This window comes from Lacerta agilis, chromosome 6, assembly GCF_009819535.1.
Source record: "Lacerta agilis isolate rLacAgi1 chromosome 6, rLacAgi1.pri, whole genome shotgun sequence".
NCBI lineage: Eukaryota > Metazoa > Chordata > Lepidosauria > Squamata > Lacertidae > Lacerta > Lacerta agilis.
In genome coordinates this window covers 55,917,584-55,935,522 of record NC_046317.1, presented here as the reverse complement: position 1 = coordinate 55,935,522, position 17,939 = coordinate 55,917,584, and the positions used below count along the sequence as shown (strand labels likewise).

The 17,939-nt window shown below is 44.1% G+C and overlaps 1 protein-coding gene across 1 annotated transcript in view; it reads left to right on the top strand.

Annotated features, from left to right (window-relative positions):
- Positions 1-3,244: 3,244 nt before the first annotated feature.
- The window catches only part of LOC117048693 (solute carrier family 45 member 3-like), a 43,302-nt gene continuing 28,607 nt past the window's right edge, over positions 3,245-17,939 (top strand). The window contains exon 1 of the mRNA XM_033152845.1: positions 3,245-3,423. The gene's annotated coding sequence lies outside the window, so the exon portion shown is untranslated. The remainder of the gene's footprint in view (positions 3,424-17,939) is intronic.

Genomic DNA, 17,939 nt, shown 5'->3' with positions numbered 1-17,939 from the left:
CCTGGTTAGAAATCTCTCCACACCAGTTTTGAACTCCTGTTATTTTTACAAATAGAATCGTGGTTTTTTTGTTTTTGGTTTTTTACAATTGCACAATGAGCAAGCACTTGGAGCTTCTAAAGGAAACAGTGCTGGCTTTTTGCACCCTTCAGTTGCCTACAAGGGCCATGCCAATGGATTTGTTCCCATTGGTTCAAGTGACTCTGAGTGCAGGTGTTCCACATGCTTTTTCCCATGCAGTGCGGGTTCCAGTCTGCAAGCAATTTGGACGGAACAGCTGTCCGGCATGGAAAACAAGGCGACTGTTGTGCAATCAATCCAAAATTAAATTAAAAGTGCAAGGGATGAGATGGTAAGTGAAGAGGAGGAGGCAATGATATCTTGCATTTGCAATATTTTAACTGTCCTTCATTTAGTGGGTACTACATTTGGCTAAAGTCCTGGCCCAGTCACAAGCGAGAATAAATTGGCTCAGCTCCACTGAATTGTATACTGTATATGTAAATGCTTGTCTAATTGGAGAACAGATGTTACCCTACCCCCAAATGCGTCTGTGCCTCTGTTTGCAAGCATTTGCGCAAACATCTACTTGGCCACACATATGTTCAGGGAATGTCCACGCAAATTTACATGGAGTTGCAACAAATTGCCCCTGTAGCATTCACAAATGATGCATGAGTGGCAGAAGATTGACAGGGCATTGCTCCATTCAAAGATGATTTTGCTGAACAGGCTGCTCGCCACCTCCCAAGGCGGTCTGTTGAACGCTTGAGCAGCTCTTACCATAAGGAAATTTCTTCCAATGTTTAGCCAAAATAGTGATGATATCATATCTAGCTAACAGCATTTCATTTGGCTGCCCAAAGTAACTTTGTGACACCAGTGCCATGGGCAACATCCTATGCAGGAAGGGGCATGGGCATCACAGAGAGAGAAACCCTATGCTCAGTGGGCCTTACTCCAAGGTAAATGTGCATAGTATTACTATCCTGATCCCCACTCTACTAGAATGGGCTTAAAATGGAGATAAGATACAAGGAATCTCCACTCACATACAGTGAGGGGGGAAAGTATTTGATCCCCTGCTAAATTTGCCCAAGATTTGACACTACACGGTCCCATCCACCGTCCCTTCAATGCAGTGAAGGTGTCCTGTCCTGTCCCCTTAGCAGAAAATCACCCCCATGTTTGATGGTGGGGATGGTGTTCTTGGGGTCATAGGCAGCATTCCTCCTCCTCCAAACACGGTGAGTTGAGTTGATGACAAAGAGCTCGATTTTGGTCTCATCTGACCACAACACTTTCACCCAGTTCTCCTCTGGGTCATTCAGATGTGCATTGGCAAACTGCAGACGGGCCTGTACATGTGCTGTCTTGAGCAAGGGGACCTTGCAGGCTCTGCAAGATTTCAGTCCTTCACGGCGTAGTGTGTTACCAACTGTTTTCATGGTGACTATGGTCCCAGCTGCCCTGAGATCATTGACAAGTTCCCCCCCGTGTAGTTCTGGGCTGCTTCATCACCATTCTCATGATCATTGCAACTCCACGAGATGAGATCTTGCATGGAGCCCCAGACCGAGGGAGGTTAACAGTTATTTTGTGTTTCTTCCATTTGTGAATTATTGCACCAACTGTTGCCACCTTCTCACCAAGCTGCTTGGCAATAGTCTTGTAGCCCAGTCCAGCCTTGTGCAGGTCTACAGTCTTGTCCCTGACATCCTTGGACAGCTCTTTAGTCTTGGTCATGGTGGCTACTTTGGAATCTGCTGGATTGATTGCTTCTGTCGACAGGTACTATAACAAGCTGGGATTACAGGTAAACCTCTCCCTTACAGCAGGTGCTTCTAATCTCAGCTCGTTACATACAGTGAAGATACCAGGTAGCCTGACATCTGGTTGGTTGATAGGGGAGCAAATACTTATTTCACTCATTATAATGCACATCAATCTCTGACTTTAATCTTCTGGGTTTCTGGGGTTTTTCCTGTTGTTATTCCATCTCTCACAGCTACAATAAACCTACCATTAAAATGATGGACTGGTCATTTCTTTGTCAGAGGACAAACGGGCAAATTTAGCAGGGGATCAGATACTTTCCCCCCTCACTGTCACTGGGTTAGAAAGTTCTTTCTCTACAGTATAGTAACCATCCACCTCACATCTTTAAGAAGGTGGATCCAGTCCATTGAGTTATTAAGAGAGTTATTAAGAGAGGCCATATGCTGGTTGTAGATTCCAAAGGAGGGAAGGACAGAAATGTTTGTGGTGCAGCAGCTCTCTTTACTTTCTCCTTCAATACCTGAACATCCAAAGGTTGAGTGATTTGCAAGTAATAAATAATCAACATCGTGTATGTTTGGAGACAATAGTTTAGCCTGTGAGAGAAGGCCATTTGAGATCCACTTAATCCAGGTGAAATTTGAATCCAGTGGTGTTTTTAAAATAAATGACACACTTTTTCTATTAAGTAATTCTGTCTATTTTCATTTAGGTTTTGGGCAGAGTGAAGAAAGTGGAGAAATTGCTCCCCTACCCCCATTTGTACAAGTAAGTTCCACTGAAATCAACCTTAGCTTTTCCCATCTGCCCCCTCCTTTCCATCAAGGAAATCTTTCACACTTTTCCTACGGGGTAGAATTGGGTGGCTGTAGTTGTAGTTGCCGTTAACAACTAATATTTGAAGGTCATCGTTCTGGGTCAAACCCTCTGGCTTCCAAAACCACCCCCAAAAGTAATAATAAAATGCTGGCAACCCTCATGCTAACAACAAAACATTAAGCCCAACATATCCTTAAATATCATGTTAAGTGAAGCTAGGGATTGCATCGCACTCTCATCCTACCTAGACCCATCGAAATGAATGGGTGTGGCTAACTCTGCTCCACTGATTTCAGTGGGTCTACTCGGAGTATAACTTAGTTGACCACCATAACGCTTGGATCGCAGCGCGTGTTCGGGGCGGGGCTGTTTAGCTACTGCAAAGTAGCTTCATTGAAACGAGTGGAAACTTCCTACGTTTCCCTCGACAGATGTATGTGTATATAATCTCGGTCTTTCCTTCCCTCCAGAAAACATCGCCGAACGCTCTCGGTCGCCGCGTCTCTTCCAATCGCCGCCTGGAAGCGTAGAGCCGGTAGGACCGGAGGAGAAGCCCCCGCCCTGCCCCGCCCCGCCCCCTCGACGATGCCTTGGGGTCGGGAGAAGCCCTTCTTCCGAACCCGACCAAATCCAACCTCACTCCACCCTGGCGGCCTTGGCGCATGCGCCTTGGGGCTGGCCAATTTAAAAGGCGGCAGAGCGACACACTGGCGGGTATTGAGCGCCTCTGCACAAATCCCGGCGCGGAGGGGGCCGAAGCGGAGAGGCGGCTTCGCCGGGGAAGGAGACATGCCGGCGGCGGCGGCGGCGCTGCTTCTATGCCAGGTACGCGAGGAGCACGTGCGCCTGTCTGGGCCGAGCCCCCTCCTGCCAAGTCCATGGGCATTCCCCACCACTTTTAAAGGCTGCAAAGCATCTTCTCCAGAAGTAGATACTGTAGTTGTCTTTGCCCTTGAATTGGAGGGGGGGGGAGGAGGTGGAAATCTCCGGGGATGCTAATTGCAGAGGGAGGGGGCGAGTGCAGAAGGGCAGCCCGGCGCTTCTCCGGAGTTTGGCGGGACGGGTCGGCTGCAGCCTGCAGGCGCTCCGCGTTTTCTCCGCGGTGGGCGGGCGGCTGCGTGGAGGGCGCGCCGGGAGAGGAGCAGCCGGCTCGGCCCGGGAGCCCAAGGCGGCCCAAGGCACGCAGCGCCTGCTCTGCAGAAGCCGCGAGGTTCTTGGGCGTGATAATGCCGGATCTCTCTTTTGGGAAATCTTCGTCTCCGGAAAAAGTTGAGATGGGGGCGGTGGGGGAGGAGGCGTGAGTCACACATTGAACCGCCGGGTGTTTATTTTGGTTGAACTCGCGGCAGCCTTCCCTGGTGACGGACGCGTCAAAGATTCCCTGCTATGCTGCTCCGATTTCCTGGTTGCCTTTAACCTGGAGCAGGTGGGGCTGAAGGGCGCCTCGTTCGAGCGGGGCGGGGCGGGGTGGCCCCCACCACCCCGTCGATGGGGATGTCGCCGGTGCCTGCTTTGCTCCTTTGACTGCTTAATAAGAGCCGGTCTGCTGGCTGGCCGATGGATCACCGTCTGCTCCGGATAAGCGGATCAACAAGCGAACTTCACCCTCCTAAGTCTTCCAGCCTTTCTGGAGCACGTGCGCTGCCAGCGGATCGACTTCTCTAAACAAGAAGTCAGGCTTGTGGGATGAGTTATCCCGGGAGCAGCGATAGGGCCGCTGAAGCTCGTCACTTGAGAGAGCCATGAGTTGATACAACCCAGTTGCCGGCTGTCCCGTATAGTCCAAACACCACGCTTTTAATAAGCTTGGCATGTGTCAAGGGAGAGAGTACAGATCCTTCATTCATTGGCAGCATATCCCTTACTCCCTACTCTGCAACACTGGTGATGCTGTTAAGGTTTCTGGGTGCAGAATGGGTAGCAACACAATGGTAGGATTTGGGGGGCCCTGGGTCCCGTCCCCCCCAACAATTGATGGACACAAAGCAGTGCTGGGCAGCTGGTGGTTTAAATTTTCCAGAGCGACTTTATGTCAGAGGAACTATGGGAAATTTAAATAGCAGCTAGCATTGGAGCCAAGTCTTAGGGGCTGAGGTCCTTTCCCCCCTCCAATAAAATATCTGAGGGGGTGCCCCCCAAGTTAATGGGCATTACCGTTCAGATGGTGTGTGCTCGCTGTGACTTGTGATCGATTATGCTGGGTGGGGCTTACCTGCCTCCCTCAATATTTTATTCAAGTTGGCATCCCTGGCAGCTGTAACCTACCGCCTAGTGTGCTGCTTGAAGCACTGAACTGATATCCGCCCCCCCCAAGTGGGAGGAAGGTAGGTGTTAGCATTGGGCCTTGCCACAGATTCCTGCATTGCAGGGGGTTGGACTAGATTACCCTTGGGGTCCCCTCCAACTTTATAATTCTAGGGTGCTGGGCCCCCAGCATCGGGCCAAAGATGCTAGGTGCTGGCACCAGTGCTGTGTATAACTGAAGTAACATCACTTACTATTTTGGGCCGTGTTTCCCCACTGCGCTTTTGAAAACTGTTTGAAAGCAGCTTTGGAACTGTGAATGGAATCTGAACGTGCCTTGTGCGAAGGCACCCATGTCCAGGGTGGGGGCGCAAGGGCAGGAATGGACCCTTGAATCATGAGGAACACATGTTGGCTGCGGAGGAACCCCACCTCACTTTTTTATTTACAAAGTCAAGGTCTGAGCACATCCTGCCAGGCAAAAGATTGCCACACAATGGGAACTGGCTGTTGACTATTTCTCTAGTTGATTACCCATGTTTCTCTGTCAAACACAAAACTCCTGGGAGGATTTCATCATGTTTGTACCACAGACAGACAACATGTAGCTCAGATTATGCAACTTGTCCTGCTGTTAAGATCCTTTTCCTAATAGTTAATCAAACTCTTATCTTGACATAACTTGTGTTCCCATAGGCAATGAGTAAGCAACTGTTCTCTGTCTTTTTGAAACAGAACAGCTATTGACTGTAGAGAATAAGAATAATTCAGCTGTGCACTTTTTATGTAGTATTACAAGCTTTTGCAATTTCTGTGCTCCCTTTTTCACCTTTGCCTGTAGAATACCACTGTGTAAATCAAGTTTGCACTCTCCAGTATCAGTCAAAGCTAATCCAATAAAAGCTATTGCCTTAATTTCCTTCTTTTTCTAGCTTTGGGGAGCCTGAGTAATAGATTCTAAGTAGCACTAAGCCTTTATGACAGGATGGGATATAACCCTAGTGTTTTAGTTAGGATTATCTGAGATACGGCGCACCTGCTAACGCAAGCACAGAGCAGTAGTTTAGTGCAATGATGATGGAAAGTGCAAATATTTGAGTAATGGGTAAGCTTACATGTTTAGTTCAGAACCAGTGTGCTGATGTTCTATTTGACTCCCTCGTAAAACTCCTTTCTTTGCAGTTCTTCAATATCTGTGCACTTCCTCTTCTGGGTGAAGTACAGAAACTCTTGGAAACTACAGTAGCCTGAGTAACGGCTGTGGTTCCTGGTTCCTAACACACTCTGAGGGACAAATTCATTGATGATGAATGCAAAGGAAGTTCAGGCATGCTGCCACATCAGCACCCCTTTGTGTGGTGCGCATGGAATTGCTGTGCTTTTTCCACATGTGATACTCCTCTCCACACACCCCTCCCTTTTCTGTAGGGAAACTTTATATAGGGACTAGCAGTTTTGCTTTGTTTAAATTCTGTGGTTCCGTTCTCCTTTCAGAAGCTAGTGCATAACGTATTCTATGTGTGTGCGTTTTGGGGTGGGGGAACATGATCAAAAGGAGATTGTACTGCTATAGCTGTAAGGGATTGTTGAGAGAGCACTCTGAAATAGGCTGAGAAAGAGTGTTTTCAAGAAAGCTGCATGAATAGTTAAGAGCAGGTATTATTAAAATATTACTTCCCTGAGCCTCAGGATTAGTATTCCACATGTCAACATGGTATATTTTGTGCCTAGTGGTCAACTAAGAGACATTGGATTGAGGTTATAGTGATGTGCTCTAGGTGCTCATTACCGGTAATTAAGAAAATAAAATAAATTTTAATAATTATTAAATGTATATACCACTGTTCATCTGGGGATCACAGGGCGGTTTATAGTATATCATGCCCTTTGATGCTTATATATCCTTTGTCATTCTACAAATCTTCAGAAAATGTGACAGACAGCAGGACAGAATATGGAGACGTTTGAATAAGTGGTTTGATAAGGGTCCTCTTTCTTACCATGTGTGGCACAGTGTTTAACACAGCCCAGCTTATTTCTGACTGCTGTATTCTGTTACAAGTCTTAGTTTGCTTCAAAACAGGTAAAAAACCTAATGGTTAGCAGCTTTAGGACATACTCACAAAGCAGTCAGTTTAGAGCAAAATGCAGTTGTACATCTGTCTATAAAGGTGGCAAGCCTTTGATCACTGGTAATGTCTGTTCTATGATCAAGGCATAGTCTAGCATGATGTTTAAAGAGAGATTGTCCTTAAGACACAGCACGCCAGTATTTGTTTTAAAATCTGAAACATTTCTCATGTTTTGATAGAGGCTCAAGCTGCCTCGTCCCCTAGATATGTAAATACTTTTAATAAAGCAAGCATAGTTGGATAAAGTACCGGTAGCCTTGAAGGGCATTCTGTAGAATACATAGTTGCCACCACCCTAGTTGCATCTGGATTGGCTTCCTCTGACACACTTTACATGGAGTTGCCTTTGAAGAGTTGTAAGCAAGCTTCAGATGGTGCAGAGTGCAGCAGTTGGAGGTTTTGCTAGTTCTTTTGGAGCATGTGACTCCATTACTGTCTGTATCCATTGCTGGCTCCAGTCTTTTTCCAGACCTGTTTAAGGCCTTTATCCTCTGTGGCTCATAACCAGGATTCTTACAGGTTCACTTCTTCCTACCTAAACTTGCCCATCTAGTCAGGTGATTGGGAGCAGAGCCTTCTCCATATCTCCTGCCATAAGAAGCTGGGCTGTTGGTGATGCAAACGAGGGGCTTTTTCCAACATCATGGAACTTCCTGCCTAAGGAACTCTGCTTGGCTCCTTCACTGATAGCATTCAGTCGCCACCTAAAGACCATTTTAAATTTTCTGCAAGCCTGTGGCCTCACTTCCAGATTTTGTCTTCTGTCCTTTGTGTTTTTCTCCTCCTTCAGATTGTTTTATTTGCTGTGCCCTTGTTATTAGTTGTTGTTTTCAAGTTGCTGCTGTTGATCCTTGTATCTCATGTTAGTCGAAAGGGTCATGAGCTGGACAAGTGGGCTGTACATGCTTTAAATAAAATAAATAAATGGCAGGCAAGGGCCAGAAATCTGAATAGCCTCTATGATGCAATATGTAGCAAGATGCAGCTGTCTACCATGTTAAGACAACACCTTCATGAGAGCCTGGAAGCTTCCACTTAAAGTAAAGGACAAGTTGCCGCTGCCATGCTTGTGGGCAGAAACAAGAGGTGTGAGTGCTGTTTTCCAGCAGCTAGATATTAGGACCTGGTTCTTGCCCCTTCCTCCTTTTCTGCCTCATTGACTCCACTTCTCCTGTGCCAATGATTCATGCAAGGATTCCTCATTTTCTTCTTGCTTATGCAGCCTGTTCTCTGCCAAATTTCTAAATAAGCAAAATTTCAAATCTACTTCCCAGAATCAAGTACTGTATGCACTTTCCTGCAGCTATTGCTCAGTTGACTTCTCTGGTTGCTGCATTTGAGTTTTTAATTTTGAATGCGGCAGCCCCTCATTGTAGACATTTACACAAAGCCTGCTTATCAGCAGTATTTTAAGGTATTTTTCACACGTGAGGTACCTATAATGCACCTCAGATTTTGTCTAGAAGTTCCATTTTATTTATGGTTACTGTTTTAGAATATTGTGGTGATGGGCATAAATAGCATGGTGCAGAGCTCTTTTCCAGAGCATTGTATGTTAACAATCTTAAGTTCCAGTGGCCTCTCTTACTATTGCAAAAACTTCTTATATACAAGCAAAGCGAAGCTAATTTTTTTCTTGGTTTTTCAATGCCCGAGTTAGCAATATAATCTTGTAGGTTGCTTAACTTTTGACCACTGCTATAATGCAAGTAAACAAAATTCAGACTTCCTTACGTAAACTTCTAATTTGAAAGATGAAGAGATTGTCAAATGGCTGGAAGGCTCAGTTTCCTTCCTTGATGGTATTTGTTTCACTGCCATGGAGCTCTGCTGGGGCTGAATGTAGTATGTTTCATGCACTGCATTACTCCTGGTTGAATCTTGTCTGGGGGGGGGGGTCTGATCAGTTGACCCAATTGGATCAGTGAGGCTTTCCTCGTAGCTAAACTCAACCTGAGTTCTTCTGAAGCAGGGTTGAAAAAACACTTGTACAGTTTCCAAAGGGGAAGCCACATTAAGTCTGTGGTTGCAAAAACTATGATGATTCTTATGGCACCTTTAAGACTAGGGATGGGGAAGGGGATTGAATTCATGTCTCATTTAAAGCTGAATTTATCACATTCGCTTTTTTCAAAACAATATGCAAACGAAAAGAGAGCGCTATATCAAATTTCATGCTCATCCAAATTATGCTATGCAGTTTGCCAACTAAACAATGCTTACAAAAATGCATGCATTAAAGGAAAGTGTGCATAATTTTTTTACCTTATTTATTTGGTTTTTCAAATTAAAATTAAAAAGTGTGCATAAGAATTAATAATTTGGCAAAAATAGCACACAACAATGCATTATATTAGGGGAAATAGCTTGCAAAAATGTGTATGTTAGTCAAAACTGCACATAAAAATGTGCTTATTAGGAGGAATTCAGACCAAAATGCTGCTGAATTTTCATTAGGATTTAAAAATAATAATAATTCTCATATTGCTGCAAAATGTCATGGAGAACTAAATTTTAGTTCAGAAAGATGAGAACTGAATTTGACAGATGTGTCCATCCCTATTCAAGCCTTAACCAATTTATTAGGGCATAAGGCTTTTGTGGAATAGATTCACTTCATTGGATGCAATAAAGCACTGTTCTCAATTGGTTAGCATGTGTACATGAATATATAGGGTGTGTATACCTGAGTATATGGTGGGCATGTACACGAGTGTAGGAGGGAAATTGTAAGCATTGGGGTCAAAAGGCAATGAAATGCCTGAAAATCCAGGCTTAAATTTACGGAAAGCAAGCACAATGGCCATTCCCATTGGCAGTAAAAATCAATTATTACTTCTCTGAATAGGGGCTGTGCTTATCTTGCCTGCATTTAGGCTGCAGTCCTAAACACACTTGCAAGAGCCTCATTGAATCCAGAGGGACTTACACTTTTGAGTAAATATGCTTTCGGATTGCACTGCATATCTGTAATTGAAATGTCACAGACCGTGCTACTTGCCTTTCATTGCTATTTGATCCTGCTGTTTACTGTTCCTTCCCCATGCCTGAACCGGCATACTCACAATACCCGACAAGTGAGCATGATGCTTCATGCATCCAATGAAGTTGACTCTAGGCCCTGAGAGCTTGTGCCATACTAAAATTGCTAGTTTATAAGGTGCTGCAAGATTTTGTTTTCATTTTTAATAATTTTTATTGGTTTTTACACATATTTTCCAACATAACATCCATTTAAACATCATTTTGAATTTTTTGGCCATCACAGCCTAAGACTTCCTTCAACCTCGACTGATGGTTTTCTAAAGTCTTTCTAATTATGCATTTTGTTACTATAATTACTGCTATAAACTCAAATTTCCAATACATCTATTCTTAATTCTTTTCACAATAATTTATAATTACTCCTTACAAAACTTCTTTGAACCCTACAAGTGATGTCAATTGATTACAATTGCTTTCCAAATATATCGAAAACTTCTTCCATTCCTTTAGGAAAGTCTGGTCCTGCTGGTTCCAAATTTTCCCTGTTAGTCTCGCCATCTCAGCATAGTTCATCAGTTTCTCTTGCCACTCTTCTTGAGTTGCTATTTCTTCTTGTTTCCATCTTTGGGCTAATAGTATCCTTGCTGCAGTTACCGCATATAAAAACAATTTTTTCATCATTCTTATGAATTTCTGTACCCACCATACCCAATAGAAGGGCTTCTGGTTTCTTAAACAAATGTATATTTCAACATTTTTTATCTCATTATAAATCATTTCCCAGAAGTCCTTCATTTTCTTACATTCCCACCACATATGGTAAAAGGTACCCTCTTTTTCTTTACATTTCTGACAATGATTATCTGCTTTTTAGCTAATTTTGCTGGTGTTATATAGCATAAGGTGCTGCAAGATTTTGCTTCCATTTTAAAATTTGCAGAAACTGTTTAAAATGTCACTTTCTGTTGTTACCCGTCTTCAACTGATTCATTTATAATATTTATGAACCTTTCCCCATAGAGCAAACGAGAAGTTGATTTGTTTCAGCCCCTCTTGCGTGAGTGTTAGCTTTGGTCATGCCTAGACCTCTAGGTTCATCTTAAGTGGATTAGGTGGATATGTTCATTGGTAAAGCTGTAGAAAGCAAAGCGCTGAATGAGTGTACCATCAGTGAGGAAAGTGGTCTTTGGGGAGGGGTGTATATTATTGCTTTGCAGCTACCTTTATTGAAACTGCAGTAGATGAGAGCCAAGTACACCCATACTGCTTTGAAGGAAAACATGTACACAATGTGGCTTTGAGATGGTCTGTAGGAACCCCATCTCCTTGGCATGTATTTTCATTACATGAGGCTTAATTTGAGGCTGGGGGGGGGGGAAAATCTCTAAGCTGCAAGGCTTTGAAGACTTGGACACCCTGGTAAGGAACCAAATTCTTGGCTCTGTGGAACTACCCAAGAAATTGCTGTGTGTTCTTTATTCCTCCTCATCCTTTCTGCTAGTTTCTAGGAGGTCCTTCGAACTTGTGGCACCTTTGGTGTCTCTTCTCCTACCCAAATAGGATTCTGTTCCTGCTTTAAGTCTGAAAATATTTATTTTAACATTTTGCCAGTCTGAATATGAGAAAAGGCAGGCCCTGGGAAAATAAGGAACGGAATAGAAGGAACGCAGCTCAAATAGCATTTTTTTGTTTTGTTTGGGGAAGGCAGAGTGCGAGGACTGGAATATGTTCTTCAGCAAGCAGGTGCCAGGTCCGCAGGCACTCCATAAAAAAAACCCATCTCTTAATGCCTGTGTTGTGGCTGCATTCTGGTCGTAAAAGTATTTCCCACAAGGAGATTGAGCATAGAGGAGAAGCAGCTCCTTCGGTGAGATATGGCATTGACCTTCCTTGCTCTGGAAACAATCTCTGCTCCAGCTGTTTATAGTCAGAATCACCTGCTCTGGGTTGACTTGAACAAGCCATGGGGTTAATCATGCTAACTTCAATGAACCCCAGGCCTGTTTTTGCATGCAGCGCTCTGGTGATTTATGGTGTGATCTAACAGCTTAGAAAGCGGCCAAGCCCATGACATCCCCACTGGATTGTAGTGAGGCCTGCAGCAGAATCTGGAATTATGTGTGGCAGTTTCTAAAAATGGAATGTTCACGTTCCAAAAGTTCACTTAAAACTTTACATAGCTCAACAAATTTCTCTATTTTGAGTTCATAGGAGGTAGCTCATCTCCTCCCTATTGTGCTATGATGAGAGTCTCTGTACTGATACTGCTAACAAGTTAATGTACTGTATATCAGTGAACATGCATGCTGGATTTTAACCTCCTATGCAAATAAAACCTAAAGTTTTCAGTTAATTTGAACTTCAAAGGCCAAAATGGTTTTAAGGCCAAAACAACTTTCCTTGCTGCGATGTTGTCATGGCTGCCATCTAAGGATCAGAAGCTGCTGCTCCATTATGCCTTAATTATTCCTCTGTGCCACATTTTGAGAACCAACAGAGACCAAAGCTTGAGTGTTCCAGTTCCTGAGAACCTCTTCCTGGAGCAGTAAATCAAGTACAAACCTTGACTTCCACTTTTGGTTTGTTTGGACTGAAACAAATAACGAGTGCTGCTTCACACATAATGCTAAGTCAGTGCTCAGGGTTGTTGTTTTCCTCCTGGGGTGGGACAAGGAGGAGAGGGGCGGATCCAATTGAACAGCATGCACCAGCACACTGATCATTCACAGGAATCCAAACAACACAAACCAAGCATCTTTCTTTCCTTCCCACTTTTTAATCAGGACTGGCTCTCAAAACAACTATAACCTGTTATAGAGTTAACTTATAAGGTGTTGAGAATACATGATTGTGTGTTTATATATACACACAGGAAATGTGAACATTTGACGTGTGCTGCTGTTTGAGAAACAGAAATCGGAAATCCATTGGGCACAAAGAACTACTGTCTCAGTTCTTTGGATCCTGGCCCTGGCCTCACCTCCCTCTAAAGCAGCGGGTGGCCCTCTGAATGTTGTTGGATTACAACTCCCATCAGCCCTAACCATTGGTCACACTGTTTTAGGCTGAAGGGAGTTGGGAGCCCAATGACACCTGGAGGGTCCACAGGTTTCTCCACTCATCAGCAGTAGATCCAGGGCACAGAGGGGCATGCTGGAAGAACTTAAAATCCTTGAAGTGGAAGGAATGATGCTGCAGTGGACTCCCATTTTCAGTGGATGAATTTTCCCATCTGAATCACTTATTTTCTGCTGGTTGCATCCTTCTTAGAGTACCTTCATGTTGACACCTTCCATTTTATCCAAAACCTGACTTTTCTATGATGTCTTTGGCTTAACCCCAAGTACACGTAACTGCATTCGCTCATATTCATCATCTGCTGTTAGCTGTGCTTCGCCCCTTCATCCCACTGTTTCGCATCTCATGTTTTCTCTCCCTCTTGAAGCATTCAGATCATAAACTCCTTGGGGCAGGTATTTGTCTGTCTCTTCCCTCCTTCTCTTCCTTTCTTATTAGCTTTTACTTGATGAAGATACAAAGAGCAGGAAGAGGAAAACAAGCCAACTGTCATTCTGGTCTTCCATCGTGTTACATAATGAAGTTTCATAATAGCCAGGTGAAGTGGTTGCTGCAGAAGACAGTTCAGGGAAGAGTAGAGAAGCCAAATGGCAGTTTTACCCAGCCAAGCTGATGGAGGGACCTTCAGGATTACCCTGAAAAGCAATTTTAGAAAGCTGAACTTTTATTATTTATAAAGCACATAATACTTTAACCCCACTATTTCACCTCTCCTCAGCTGCAGTCAAGTGTGCTGAGTTACTGGGTGCATTGATAGTGCTGTACAAACAAGTTGGCCAACTCTGTTCTACTACATATTTGACCATCCTTGGTTGTGGAGAAAGTTGCAATCCTGTGCACATGGTCTCCAGAGTAAGTCCTACTAAACTTAATAGGCATTATTTCTCATTCACACACAGACGACACTGCCTGACAATGCGTTCATCAAGTGACAGTTATGCAAGTGTGAAGTGACCTTTGATTGTGATCTGTGTCTTGCACAATTATTTCCATTTTCATATGGAACGCAGGGGAAACATGACATAAAATACCCATTCAGATTAAATTCGGTGCATCTCTGTAGGGGGCACCTCATCTTTAACCCTGGCTAGTTTGAGAGCAGTTGTGGACATTGGTGGATGTCCTGGGGAAGGGTATCCCAAGGTTTTGCAGCAGTAAGTCAGACTGACCACCTCTGTCAGGGACAGTGAACCTGTGGCCCTCCAGACAGTGGCGGAGCTTCATGCTCTGGCACCGGCGTGGGGGGCAGAGAGCAGGTGGGGGCAGGGCTGGTGCGCGTCCCGGGAGTGTGGCTTGCCGCCTGCGGGGGCGTGGCGCCCAGTGCAGTTGGGGGGCAGCCACGATGGCACCCCACCGGGATTGCGCTGCCGGGGGTGGGGCGCTCCCCCCCTGCACTCCTCTTCCTCCGCCAGTGTCTCCAGATCTTGCTAGAATACAGCTCCAGTAATTCTTGACCATTGGTCATTCTTCTGGGAGTTGACATAAACTAACATCTGGAGGGTCACAGGTTCGTCACCCGTGCTCTGTAACGTTTTGCACGCTCTTACATACCATACAAAGTGAACTCAGTGACAAAACATTATGTGCTTTGTAAATGATGAAGTTCAGCTTTCCATATGCATGCTTGAGACTTAACCGTGGAGATGTCAGGACCCATTTGTGATTGGGGATAATCTGTTACCCAGCTACCCTTCCGCTTCACCTGTGTTTCCCATGAACTTTGATATGGTAAACGCAGCTAGAGGTGGGCAAACATCTCAACAAATGAAACATAAAGGGACATTGGGAGAGAAAGTGTGTCCTTGCAATTTCCAGAGGCTGTATGCAAGACTACTCTCAATTGCTACCCTGTCCATGTGACGCACCAGTAAGTGAGAACATTTATAACTGGCCTTGTTTGTTCTGTTTAGCCACGCTGTGTATCAACACAGGATTGTTTGTGTTACGAGTGTAGCAGACAAGATCAGCCTACAGAGGGACATGAGCCAATAATCTAATGCCGAACCCAACTCCTTTTACTTTTTTTTTTTTTTTTAAAAAAGATCCTTTATACTGTCCTCAAAGCAGGATCTGATCATCTGGCAGCCATGAAACCAGTTATCATCTCAGCTTCTCTGTGAGGCTAAACTGATGTGCCATTTGCAGAAGTGGATAACTGGGACCAAAAAAGGCTAAAATCATACCCAAAACTTTTGGCAGATGATTGGAATGATAAAGTCAACACCAAGCAGTTTTTAGCTTTGTGGGTGGCTTCAGGGAGAGCTGAAACCTTTGCCATGAATCTTTCATAAATCCCCAAATATTATTATTTAGTCCCATCAGTAAGTAGTAGTAATTGACTTATGGGCGCTGGTTAATAATTCCTATTAACGATAAGCCCGATGTGGTTTTAGGAGATTCACAAACTGGCTCTGAAAATACTGTAATGCTGGATTGTAGAAATAGTATTAAGTATTCATGGGAGCAAAGTAAGGCAGCCCTTTACAAATTATGTAACTTTCAATCCCGCTGTAGAGACAAGCCTTGTCTCTTTTCTTAGTTCACCATTTTTGTATGATCTTGCCAACCTGCTGCCCTCCAGATGTGTCAGGCAGACTACAACTCCCATCAGCCTCAACCAACATGGTGGTAGCTGAGGCTGATGGGGAATTCAGTTCAAAACATCTGGAGGGCATGAGATTGGCGAGGGCTTCAGATGAAAGTACCCAGTTCCTCCTTTTTGCAAATGATCTTTGTTTCTAATCTATTCTTTCTTTGGAGATTGTGAAGAGGGAACCTGTTGGCTATGGTCAAAGAAGACACACACACACAAACAGACACATGCACACACACACACACAAACACACAAACACACACACACACACGAGATGGCATTAAACTTCTCTGGAAGGGATATAAATAGCTGGAATTGCAGACCAGAAAATTGCCATGGGGGAAAATGCATTAGTTACCATGTGATGACAAAAAGGCCCATTAGTATTGTGTGTCTGTCTGTGTCTGGGATCCAAAGTGTATTCTCCGACTAGGAGCAAAAGGTCACGCTCTTAAGTTCAGTCAGAAAAAAAGTAATAAAATGTGGAGCCCTCTGTCATAGTCTCTTCAAAGCATCTTACAGTGGAGACTTTGAACACTGTTTTCCTCCTGTCTTTGCTATAACAGCGTGCATGTCAGATACGACTTTTCTGTTGGCATCAAAAAGCTGTCTCCCTATCCCAAGCTTGCAACTGTACTCCGCTTTGCCCTGTTAATGCTAGTACTCCATTGACTGGAGGGTTGGCTATGGCTTTTTCCAAAGAAGATGCTCTCTGTGGGTTCTCCTCCTCAGCAGGCTCAGAGCTGCTGCTGTGTCCTGGAATGCAATCCTGAACCCTGAAAAGCAGGTTTTTGGAATGGCTGTCACACAAGTCTGCTCCAACCCAGACCTCCCCTATCTAGCCAGTGGTGTGTTTGGACTTGGCAGGGGGAAATTTATGTTGGACCCATCCCATGGGAACTGCTCTATATTTTATCTCTTTAGATATCTGTTTCTGTATTGTACACACAAACGGTACCAAACTGTTCTTCCTTAGAGAAGAAACATTTAGAGAGATGCACTTCAGACACCCAAGGATTGCATTCCTTATACTGAAATTGTAAATGGCAGTGTTGGTACTGTATCCGAGAGGAGAAACAGATACAGGAGCTACAAGATGGTAAAGACCACATGACTACCTACAACTTGTATGTGCTTTAAAGAACATTGCATTTCTCTATCTAGCAGAGGGGTCTTCAAAGTGGAGGAAAATGAACTTTTAAGTACCAGAGACTTAATTTTTTGGAGGGGTTACTGTACATGTCCTCCAAATACAAGGTACTGTAATTTTTCTTAGTTTGGCTTCTGTTGACTCTGTACCTAGTGCACACCCTCAAAAGTAATCTTCAGTTTTGCTAATATAAATACTTTCATTTTTATCTTGTCTGGATGTCAGAAAGCTGAAGTCATCCTTGTGTTTTGACGAGGGTTAGAGACATAACCAAGTAACTGCTAATTTTATATCTTCAAAAATGGGGGAACAGCATTTTTGCTTCTTTGTCTTAGTAGCCCTGGGTGCATCTTGCAAATCTGTCTTTCCCCTAGTAAAGCTAATCCAATTATGACTGCATAACTCATCCTGCACTCCATTTTAAGACTGTTACAAACTGCAGACTTTGGGACGACAACATGCCCAACTTTTTCTCTCTCCAGCTTCCCCCCCCCCCCCGCCTAACCAACATCCATAGAGCATGATTAAAAGAGACCTGAATAATTTGAAAGCTTGCTTACTGTGTCATGACTCTATGACACACTGTGGCTTTGGGATTATTCCTTTTGCTACGTGCCTTTTGGGAACCTGAGAAAAAGTATTCTGGTTTCTAGGTCTTGCTTCTCCTCCGGCCCTCCAGATGTTTGGGACTACAGTTCCCATCATCCCTAGATAACAGGACCGGTGGTCAGGGATGATGGGAATTGTAGTCCCAAACATCTGGATGGCCGGAGTTTGCCTTTGCCTGCACTAGACACTAGTATTTCTCTTCTTTCCTTGTGTGGGATTGCCTACTGGAAATGCTTGAGTGCTAGAGTAAAGGCTGCACTTTTTGGGAGGTGCTTTTGGGATCCACGGCAGCTGTGCTTTCCAAACTGCCCCCCCCCCACGCATGAAGCACTTAAAAATTGGGCAGAGTCTTACAGAGTTTTCTGCCTGTTGCAGCAGCTGCATTAGATGCTATATGATTTTTAATTGTATTTTTATTCCATAGAATTCAGACTGTAATACAATAAAATGCAACATAATAGACAAAAGAAGCAATCTAAAAACAATTGAAAATCAAAATGAATACAGGCAACTCTTAATTTGCCTGCGTTTGCATGTGCAACTGTGTATG